Raw genomic sequence first — 11792 nt, forward strand, 5'->3', positions numbered from 1 at the left:
TAGTCTCAGTCACAAAGACTGAGACTTCTTTGTGATTTGTCTCTAATCTCAGTCATAAAGACTGAGACTTATTTATGATTTGTCCCTAATCTCAGTCACAAAGACTGAGATTTTTTGTGATTTGTCCCTAGTCTCAGTCACAAAGACTGAGACTTCTTTGTGATTTGTCCCCAATCTCAGTCACAAAGACTGAGATTTTTTTGTGATTTGTCCCTAGTCTCAGTCACAAAGACTGAGACTTCTTTGTGATTTGTCACTAGTCTCAGGCACAAAGACTTAGATTTCTTTGTGATTTGTCCCTAATCCCAGTCACAAAGACTGAGATTTCTTTGTGATTTGTCCCTAGTCTCAGTCACAAAGACTGGGATTTCTTTATGATTTGTTCCCAATCCCAGTCACAAAGACTGAGACTTCTTTGTGATTTGTCCCTAATCTCAGTCATAAAGACTGAGATTTCTTTGTGATTTGTCCCCAATCTCAGTAACAAAGACTGAGATTTTTTGTGATTTGTCCCTAGTCTCAGTCACAAAGACTGAGACTTCTTTGTGATTTGTCCCCAATCTCAGTCACAAAGACTGAGATTTCATTGTGATTTGTCCCTAATCCCAGTCACAAAGATTGAGATTTTTTTGTGATTTGTTCCTAATCCCAGTCACAAAAACTGAGATTTCTTTGTGATTTGTCCCTTGTCTCAGTCACAAAGACTGAGATTTTTTTGTGATTTGTCCCTAGTCTCAGTCACAAAGACTGAGACTTCTTTGTGATTTGTCCTTAATCTCAGTCACAAAGACTGAAATTTCTTTGTGATTTGTCCCCAATCTCAGTCACAAAGACTGAGATTTTTTTGTGATTTCTCCCTAGAAGACTTCTTTGTGATTTGTCCCTAGTCTTAGTCACAAAGACTGAGACTTCTTTGTGATTTGTCCCTAGTCTCAGTCACAAAGACTGAGATTTTCTTTGTGATTTGTCCCTAGTCTCAGTCACAAAGACTGAGATTTCTTTGTGATTTGTCCCTAGTCTCAGTCACAAAGACTGAGATTTCTTTGTGATTTGTCCCTAGTCACAGTCACAAAGACTGAGATTTCTTTGTGATTTGTCCCTAATCCCAGTCACTAAGACTGAGATTTTTTTGTGATTTGTCCCTAATCTCAGTCACAAAAACTGAGATTTTTTTGTGATTTATCCCTAATCTCAGTCACAAAGACTGAGATTTCTTTGTGATTTGTCCCTAATCTCAGTCACAAAGACTGAGATTTCTTTGTGATTTGTTCCTAATCCCAGTCACAAAGACTGAGATTTCTTTGTGATTTGTCTCTAGTCTCAGTCACAAAGACTGAGATTTTTTTGTGATTTGTCCCTAGTCTCAGTCACAGAGACTGAGACTTCTTTGTGTTTGTCCCTAGTCTCAGTCACAAAGACTGAGACTTCTTTGTGATTTGTCTCTAATCTCAGTCATAAAGACTGAGACTTATTTGTGATTTGTCCCTAATCTCAGTCACAAAGACTGAGATTTTTTGTGATTTGTCCCTAGTCTCAGTCACAAAGACTGAGACTTCTTTGTGATTTGTCCCCAATCTCAGTCACAAAGACTGAGATTTTTTTTTGATTTGTCCCTAGTCTCAGTCACAAAGACTGAGACTTCTTTGTGATTTGTCACTAGTCTCAGGCACAAAGACTTAGATTTCTTTGTGATTTGTCCCTAATCCCAGTCACAAAGACTGAGATTTCTTTGTGATTTGTCCCTAGTCTCAGTCACAAAGACTGGGATTTCTTTATGATTTGTTCCCAATCCCAGTCACAAAGACTGAGATTTCTCTGAGATTTGTCCCTAGTCTCAGTCAGAAAGACTGAGATTTTTTTGTGATTTGTCCCTAGTCTCAGTCACAAAGACTGAGACTTCTTTGTGATTTGTCCCTAGTCTCGGTCACAAAGACTGAGACTTCTTTGTGATTTGTCCCTACTCTCAGTCATAAAGACTGAGATTTCTTTGTGATTTGTCCCCAATCTCAGTCACAAAGACTGAGATTTTTTGTGATTTGTCCCAAGTCTCAGTCACAAAGACTGAGACTTCTTTGTGATTTGTCCCCAATCTCAGTCACAAAGACTGAGTTTTTTTTTGTGATTTGTCCCTAGTCTCGGTCAGAAAGACTGAGACTTCTTTGTGATTTGTCCCTAGTCTCAGTCACAAAGACTGAGATTTTTTTGATTTGTCCCTTGCCTCAGTCACAAAGACTGAGACTTCTTTGTGATTTGTCCCCAATCTGAGTCACAAAGACTGAGTTTTTTTTTGTGATTTGTCCCTAGTCTCGGTCAGAAAGACTGAGACTTCTTTGTGATTTGTCCCTAGTCTCAGTCACAAAGACTGAGATTTTTTTGATTTGTCCCTTGCCTCAGTCACAAAGACTGAGACTACTTTGTGATTTGTCCCTAATCTCAGTCTGATTTGTCCCTAATCTCAGTCACAAAGACTGAGATTTCTTTATGATTTGTCCCTAGTCTCAGTCACAAAGACTAAGATTTTTTTGTGATTTGTCCCTAGTCTCAGTCACAAAGACTGAGACTTTTTTGTGATTTGTCCCTAGTCTCAGTCACAAAGACTGAGACTTCTTTGTGATTTGTCCCTAATCTCAGTCATAAAGACTGAGATTTCTTTGTGATTTGTCCCCAATCTCAGTCACAAAGACTGAGATTTTTTGTGATTTGTCCCTAGTCTCAGTCACAAAGACTGAGACTTCTTTGTGATTTGTCCCCAATCTCAGTCACAAAGACTGAGATTTCATTGTGATTTGTCCCTAATCCCAGTCACAAAGACTAAGATTTTTTGTGATTTGTTCCTAATCCCAGTCACAAAAGCTGAGATTTCTTTGTGATTTGTCCCTAGTCTCAGTCACAAAGACTGAGATTTTTTTGTGATTTGTCCCTAGTCTCAGTCACAAAGACAGAGACTTCTTTGTGATTTGTCCCTAGTCTCAGTCACAAAGACTGAGATTTTTTTTGATTTGTCCCTTGCCTCAGTCAGACTGAGACTACTTTGTGATTTGTCCCTAATCTCAGTCTGATTTGTCCCTCATCTCAGTCACAAAGACTGAGATTTCTTTGTGATTTGTCCCTAGTCTCAGTCACAAAGACTAAGATTTTTTTGTGATTTGTCCCTAGTCTCAGTCACAAAGACTGAGACTTCTTTGTGATTTGTCCCTAGTCTCAGTAACAAAGACTGAGACTTCTTTGTGATTTGTCCCTAATCTCAGTCATAAAGACTGAGAGTTCTTTGTGATTTGTCCCCAATCTCAGTCACAAAGATTGAGATTTTTTTGTGATTTGTCCCTAGTCTCAGTCACAAAGACTGAGACTTCTTTGTGATTTGTCCCTAGTCTCAGTCACAAAGACTGAGACTTCTTTGTGATTTGTCCCTAATCTCAGTCATAAAGACTGAGACTTATTTGTGATTTGTCCCCAATCTCAGTCACAAAGACTGAGATTTTTTGTGATTTGTCCGTAGTCTCAGTCACAAAGACTGAGACTTCTTTGTGATTTGTCCCCAATCTCAGTCACAAAGACTGAGATTTTTTTGTGATTTGTCCCTAGTCTCAGTCACAAAGACCGAGACTTCTTTGTGATTTGTCACTAGTCTCAGTCACAAAGACTGAGATTTCTTTGTGATTTGTCCCTAATCCCAGTCACAAAGACTGTGATTTCTTTGTGTTTTGTCCCTAGTCTCAGTCACAAAGACTGGGATTTCTTTGTGATTTGTTCCTAATCCCAGTCACAAAGACTGAGATTTCTCTGAGATTTGTCCCTAGTCTCAGTCACAAAGACTGAGATTTTTTTGTGATTTGTCCCTAGTCTCAGTCACAAAGACTGAGACTTCTTTGTGATTTGTCCCTAGTCTCGGTCACAAAGACTGAGACTTCTTTGTGATTTGTCCCTACTCTTAGTCATAAAGACTGAGATTTCTTTGTGATTTGTCCCCAATCTCAGTCACAAAGACTGAGATTTTTTGTGATTTGTCCCAAGTCTCAGTCACAAAGACTGAGACTTCTTTGTGATTTGTCCCCAATCTCAGTCACAAAGACTGAGTTTTTTTTTGTGATTTGTCCCTAGTCTCGGTCACAAAGACTGAGACTTCTTTGTGATTTGTCCTTAGTCTCAGTCACAAAGACTGAGATTTTTTTGATTTGTCCCTTGCCTCAGTCACAAAGACTGAGACTACTTTGTGATTTGTCCCTAATCTCAGTCTGATTTGTCCCTAATCTCAGTCACAAAGACTGAGATTTCTTTATGATTTGTCCCTAGTCTCAGTCACAAAAACTAAGATTTTTTTTTGTGATTTGTCCCTAGTCTCAGTCACAAAGACTGAGACTTCTATGTGATTTGTCCCTAGTCTCAGTCACAAAGACTGAGACTTCTTTGTGATTTGTCCCTAATCTCAGTCATAAAGACTGAGATTTCTTTGTGATTTGTCCCCAATCTCAGTCACAAAGACTGAGATTTTTTGTGATTTGTCCCTAGTCTCAGTCACAAAGACTGAGACTTCTTTGTGATTTGTCCCCAATCTCAGTCACAAAGACTGAGATTTCATTGTGAATTGTCCCTAATCCCAGTCACAAAGATTGAGATTTCTTTGTGATTTGTTCCTAATCCCAGTCACAAAAACTGAGATTTCTTTGTGATTTGTCCCTAGTCTCAGTCACAAAGACTGAGATTATTTTGTGATTTGTCCCTAGTCTCAGTCACAAAGACTGAGACTTCTTTGTGATTTGTCCCTAGTCTCAGTCATAAAGACTGAGATTTTTTTTGATTTGTCCCTTGCCTCAGTCAGACTGAGACTACTTTGTGATTTGTCCCTAATCTCAGTCTGATTTGTCCCTCATCTCAGTCACAAAGACTGAGATTTCTTTGTGATTTGTCCCTAGTCTCAGTCACAAAGACTAAGATATTTTGTGATTTGTCCCTAGTCTCAGTCACAAAGACTGAGACTTCTTTTTGATTTGTCCCTAGTCTCAGTCACAAAGACTGAGACTTCTTTGTGATTTGTCCCTAATCTCAGTCATAAAGACTAAGAGTTCTTTGTGATTTGTCCCCAATCTCAGTCACAAAGACTGAGATTTTTTGTGATTTGTCCCTAGTCTCAGTCACAAAGACTGAGATTTCTTTGTGATTTGTTCCTAATCCCAGTCACAAAAACTGAGATTTCTTTGTGATTTGTCCTTAGTCTCAGTCACAAAGACTAAGATTTTTTGTGATTTGTCCCTAGTCTCAGTCACAAAGACTGAGATTTCTTTGTGATTTGTCCCTAATCTCAGTCACAAAGACTGAGATTTCTTTGTGATTTGTCCCTAATCTCAGTCACAAAGACTGAGATTTTTTTGCGATTTGTCCCTAGTATCAGTCACAAAGACTAAGATTTCATTGTGATTTCAGGGTTCGGGGTTCGGGGTTCGGGGTTCCGGGTTCCGGGTTCCGGGTTCCGGGTTTCGGGTTCCGGGTTCAGGGTTCAGGGTTCAGGGTTCAGGGTTCAGGGTTCAGGGTTCAGGGTTCAGGGTTCAGGGTTCAGGGTTCAGGGTTCAGGGTTCAGGGTTCTTTGTGATTTGTCTGTAATCTCAGTGTTCAGGGTTCAGGGTTCAGGGTTCTTTGTGATTTGTCTGTAATCTCAGTCATAAAGACTGAGATTTCTTTGTGATTTGTTTGTAATCTCAGTCATAAGGACTGAGATTTCTTTGTGATTTGTCCCTAATCTCAGTCACAAAAACTGAGATTTCTAGGGTTCAGGGTTCAAGGTTCACGGTTTCGTTGTGATTTGTCTGTAATCTCAGTCATAAAGACTGAGATTTCTTTGTGATTTGTCTGTAATCTCAGTCATAAAGACTGAGATTTCTAGGGTTCAGGGTTCAGGGTTCAGGGTTCAGGGTTCAGGGTTCAGGGTTCAGGGTTCAGGGTTCAGGGTTCAGGGTTCAGGGTTCAGGGTTCAGGGTTCAGGGTTCAGGGTTCATGGTTCAGGGTTCAGGGTTCAGGGTTCAGGGTTCAGGGTTCTTTGTGATTTGTCTGTAATCTCAGTCATAAAGACTGAGATTTCTTTGTGATTTGTTTGTAATCTCAGTCATAAAGACTGAGATTTCTTTGTGATTTGTCCTTAATCTCAGTCCTAAAAACTGAGATTTCTAGGGTTCAGGGTTCAGGGTTCAGGGTTTATTTGTGATTTGTCTGTAATCTCAGTCATAAAGACTGAGATTTCTTTGTGATTTGTCTGTAATCTCAATCATAAAGACTGAGATTTCTTTGTGATTTGTCCCTAATCTCAGTCACAAAAACTGAGATTTCTAGGGTTCAGGGTTCAGGGTTCAGGGTTCAGGGTTCAGGGTTCAGGGTACAGGGTTCAGGGTTCAGGGTTCAGGGTTCAGGGTTCAGGGTTCAGGGTTCAGGGTTCAGGGTTCAGGGTTCAGGGTTCAGGGTTCAGGGTTCAGGATTCAGGATTCAGGGTTCAGGATTCAGGGTTCAGGGTTTTTTTGTGATTTTTCCCTAATCTCAGAGATTTCTTTAAGTCATTAGTTACCAGATTATTTTGTGATGTCTTTAGACGGAGACAGATTCGAATATTGATTCCTTATGGTAAGAATTAAGTACCTGTGACGATTTCTCGGAAAAACGGGACAGATTCCGTTAACTCCTCTGCGGTTTTGCCCTTCCACTTGGGGGAGCCTGATGGGACGGCGTTAGGTTCTGCAACTCGCCACTGGCAACAGGAAACATCGGCGCTGTGACTTGATGATTCCTGAGACACTTCTTCATTGCTCTGAATCGTATGGACTGCACCATTTAGCTGAAATCGCCTTTCTTGTGTTTTCTTCTGATCTTCTTCTGATAGACCCATTTCACCCCTAAAAATTCAGACAACGGTAATGTGTTACTCTCTACCTATCTGTCACCAAGTAATATGGAAACCGCGAGAAAACGAGGTGGCCAAGAAACTCTGTACTTACCTCCATAGCCGTTCTACAATCTCTCCTTTGTTCATGTGCTGCTCCAAGATACTAGGTACATCTTCTGGCGTCACATACCCATACCCATACCTAGACACAAGAATGATTCTATCATCAAGTCAAAATCAGGGTATGATTGATTTGGACATTACAGAGAACGTCAAAGTTCAATCAACATCTTAATTTTTAAATAGAACACTCAAAATGAATTCTTGATCTACTTTGGAAAATTATTATAAAACCACATGAAAGAAAGAAGTATGTCGCCTCAAACCAGTCAATAAAATATATATCTTTCGTTACGCACCAGTGTCTTGTGACTTCCCTGTTGATGTTTGATCTATAGATGATAACATTGCCAGCGTATTTGTGACCACCAATGTGAGAACATGGGCTAACTGACACTTTACCTTGAAGACCATGAAACTCAAGTTCTTCTCTGAATCTACTAACCAGCGACGGCCCACAAACCCCACATCGCCGATCTCAGGATCCATGGGAACATACAAAGACATACGAGCCTTTTAGCAATTTAGGATTTCCAGGCAGCCATTCACCATCCTTCACAAGCACCTCTACCGCAAACGTTTCCACATCAAAATGAGTCAACCTTCTGCATTTTAGTTTAATTGAAACTGTCAAAAACAAGTCCACACTGTTGAAAAGTGAGAGCAAAGAAATCTCCAACTAGCACAGCATGACTTTAACCCTTACCTGTATCTTATCATATCAGGAAAGATAAGTACATCACCATTGGAGGTCTCGGTTCCATCATGTCCCTCACATATTGTGAGTCGAGTCTACATAACAATGGACGAAAAGGAAAAAAACATGAGCCACGATGCTTAAAATATACGCTTAAAATATCATAAAATGCCAGACCTGTAAGGCCTCATCAGAAGACTATCCGATGATAAACAATCAAAACATCCAGTAAAGAAAACATCTCCACTTAAATTCAAAACTGACATAGCACATGAAATAAGAGTAAAGAAACTGCACAATAAAGCTCAAAAAAACGTAGCTGCGTGCCCTATGATCCCATCTTGAAGGCAAAAAGTTATGATATTATCTATAGAATCTTGCTAGAATACACTTTATCTTATCTGACCCAAACATAAAACCTGAGAGTCACCAGGAAAGAGTTTTTATGACTCACTAAGATCTTAAACATGTATTAATTAAAGCCAAAACAACAGAGAGCAAGTGCTTTTTGCTCATTTGGGAGGACATAACTTTCAAAAGAAGAAAAATAAGTTGGAATCACAAAGCCATGGAACAAACTTAATCAGACCTAAATCTATGAAATTGAGAATCAAGCAATAAACTTGATTCAAGTCAACAGCTGAATCAATCCGATGAAGATGGAATAAAAAAAATAGGAGATTAGGAAACCTCACCTCAGCCAATGAAGCCTTCCCTTTATTGTGTCCTTCACCTTCACCATGACCATAACACCGAAAGATTCTCCCTCTTTGAGTTTGTTATCCAAGTTTCCGAACCTAAATCTTATCCTCTGTGCTTTGGCTTCTCCTTAGCATTCTCTCTCATGGCATTTCTTTTCTCTTCCCTGTAACATATACAAACATTAATAACAGATGGGCGTATGGTACAACAATTTACATAAGAATGTATTCCCTAAAACAAAAATCTTATTATCTCTACTTTTCTTCAGGATTAACTTGCTGTCTGCACCGGTTGCACACTCCTGGTAACTCATAACCAAACTGCTACATTTCAGCGGGTTATCAATGTTCTCTTTGTAGCATTTCATCCACGCTTCGTGATCTTCACAACAAGGCATTGGTTTCGGTTCAGGGATCTTGAACTCTTTCTCCCTCAACTCCTTGGCTTTCTCTGTCACTTCATGAACAAGGTTCTTCTCTACTTTCTCCAGCTTCTCAAGAACCTTCTCACGCTCTTTCGAAACAGACTTTATCAACTCCAACTCCGCGCTTGCTGCTGCTTGTTGCGGTATTGGGAAAGAAAAACGGTGGCTGCATTGGTAACTCTGACATTGGATTCGGCTTCTCTGCATCGTGGTGGTGTGTTTTCGCTTCTTGTTCCACCTTCCTCTGTGGTGACACTTTGGGTTTGGTTTTCTTCGCCTTCCTCTTTGGTTGATCGTTGCCTTCAGCTAGCTGATTGATCAGCTTTGAACTGATCTGAATCGAAAAGTTACCCATACTCTACCAAGTTTGCAAAAACCTGGAAGATGAAATCCATATCAAGAAACACATCAATTTCACAACAAAGCTTGCTTATAGTTTTGCCAAGATCTTCAATTCGACTAAACTCTAGCTAACTACCACAGCAACATAAGTTGACTCTTTCTGTACAAGTTCTAGATTATTTAAAGCTTAAGCAATACAAGCGTGCCTATAAGCTAAAGTATGAGTCCAACATTGCTACAAAATACACAATAATGTTTATGAAGACTTAAATCCAGATTCGAAGATATTCTCATCGTCGTAGATACGATATAAACCAAATCGATCCATAAGAATTCGAACGAGTGATTCATCGAAATCGATTTAGAACGATTCTGGATAAAAATTTCTACAGAGCAAGGATTCGAAAAAAAAAAAAAAACCCTAGAATCTTACATCAAGGATCAAAAATTCGAAGCGAGGAAACCAAAATTCACATATAATTGGAGATGAAGATAGTAAATAGAATCAATATACCTGGAAGGAGAAGAAGATCGGAGAAAGGATCGGTGAACGGCGACTCTCTCTCTCTCTTCGCTAGTAAGAAAAAAACTCCGTCGTCGCAGCTACGAAGACGAGAAAGAAGAAACTGAGAGACGCTGGTTCGGATATGTATGGGCTTAGTTACAACATAAAAGTGCTATCTTGATCCCAATTTTGCTTATTGGGCTTTTAACGCCTTTATATCCTCTGTTTATGTATTCGAAAAATTTTTTTGATCCTTGTTTAATAACTCCACCTTCTTGTCCCGGATATGATGATTATGGTCATTAGTTGAATCCATTAAACTACATTATTACAAAAAAATATAAAAGATCAAAGTTTTTTTTAACCTCAGATTATCAACTTGTTGGACCCAGAGCCATGCCTATGGGGAAAAAGTTATTTTGCCTCAAGCCCCAAAATATCCTCCATTCAGATGTTTGCTATCATGTACATAAAAAAAGAACTAACATGATAATTTGGTAAACACGTTTATTTAAATATAAAAAAACAACTATGTTTTAGTTTTTTTAGATTATTGTTTTGTTTTTAATAATTTATATGTTTCAAATAATTTTTACTTTTATTTTATTTGAAAAATTGTTTTAGAAAAATTTTAAAAAAATTTCACAAGAAAAAAGTAGGGCTAGGCATTCAGGTAACCCGTTCGGATTTGGATATTACCCATTCGGGTTTGGGTAAACGGGTTTAGAAAAATAGAACTCATTGGGTATTTTTAGATATATGGGTTAGGTTCGGTTTGGGTATTATCGGGTTCGGGTCGGTTTGGGTTATAAATTTTAGAACCCGATTAGTACCCGAACTACCGGATACCCGAAAAAATATAATTAATATTAATTAAATTTAAATAAATTTAGTTAAATTTTGACTTATGTGACAAAATATTTTAGATATTTTGATTATTTTGATATTTAGATATAAAACTAAATGAAATATTCAAAATCATAATCACAATTTTGGGGTAATTGTATTATATTAATGATAAATATTATATATATGTTTATATGTTCGGGTTTAGTGGGTACCCAAACGGGTACCGGCTATTACCCGACCCTAACCCGAACCCACGGGTATTAGTAAATAGAACCCAATAGGGTTTTATAGGCAAACCCATACCCAACCCAAACACGATTTTTCGGTTCGGGTTCCGGATTGGGTATTCGGGTACGGTTTTTATGTCCAGGCCTAGAAAAAATAAAAAATATAGTTTAGAAGACAAAAAAAAAGGATAGGGTAGTTTTCAAAATATATATCATATATATATATAAGGTAATCAATGCGTAAGTATGATATATAGGTTTTTGTTTTTTTGGTAGAAAAATAAGAAATATCGACTAAACGAAATGTAATTAATATGGTGAGGTATAAAATAAGATATAAATAACTTGTGTTAGTTCTATTTTCATAGTAGAGATCATAGTAACTAAAATTTTATGTAGTCGATGGTTGCATAATAAAAATTACAAATATTGAATGGTTGTGAAAGTGATAAACTATTTATATGAGCAGTCATAGTATATAATGTTTTAAAAGATATTTAGCTTTGGTTGGTTGTGCCGATAAAAGTGACCATATAATCAACCATAAAGTTCCATGTAATAAAGAGATCAATTACAAGTTTATAAATTGTATTTGTATGAAATAACAAAAATAAAAAATGCATGCGGTGTAATAAAAACCAAAACAAATAAGAACAATAAATATCAATAAAAAATAAATAAAAACCAAAATGACCAACAAAATACAAAAAAAAAATCCTACAAAAACAAAAACACAATAATAACCACAAAAACAAAACAATATAACAAAAAATACTACACAACCAAATAAAAAAAAATCAAAAAATCAAAAAAAAAATTAACAAAAACAAAAAAACCACAACAAAATAATTAAAAAAAAGCAACAAAAATCAACCCAGTGTAGCGCGGATAATATCCTAGTATATACAATCTTATTATATAAAGTTAGATTTTGAAAGTTAGTCATTAACAAGATTTTGACATGTGTCAAGTTATCAATTTCAGATTTTGACATGTGTATAAGAAATTTGATTACAACAAAAATTAAATATATTATTTAAAAAAATATTAATAATGTAAAA

At 37.4% G+C, this 11792-nt stretch overlaps 2 pseudogenes across 2 annotated transcripts; both read right to left on the reverse strand.

Annotated features, from left to right (window-relative positions):
* Positions 1 to 2329: 2329 nt before the first annotated feature.
* Positions 2330 to 8455, reverse strand: LOC147944066 (altered inheritance of mitochondria protein 32-like; annotated as a pseudogene). Its single transcript, XR_015598076.1, has 5 exons — positions 8378 to 8455; positions 7692 to 7777; positions 7285 to 7590; positions 6978 to 7067; positions 2330 to 6875 (listed from the first exon to the last, which is right to left on the reverse strand). The product of XR_015598076.1 is annotated as an altered inheritance of mitochondria protein 32-like (transcript).
* Positions 8456 to 8638: 183 nt separating this feature from the next.
* On the reverse strand, positions 8639 to 9796 carry LOC104789302 (uncharacterized; annotated as a pseudogene). The gene is made up of 2 exons (XR_015557225.1): positions 9665 to 9796; positions 8639 to 9185 (listed from the first exon to the last, which is right to left on the reverse strand). The product of XR_015557225.1 is annotated as an uncharacterized LOC104789302 (transcript).
* Positions 9797 to 11792: the final 1996 nt, after the last annotated feature.

This window comes from Camelina sativa, chromosome 5 (genome assembly GCF_030686135.1).
Source record: "Camelina sativa cultivar CO46 ecotype springtype chromosome 5, ASM3068613v1".
NCBI lineage: Eukaryota > Viridiplantae > Streptophyta > Magnoliopsida > Brassicales > Brassicaceae > Camelina > Camelina sativa.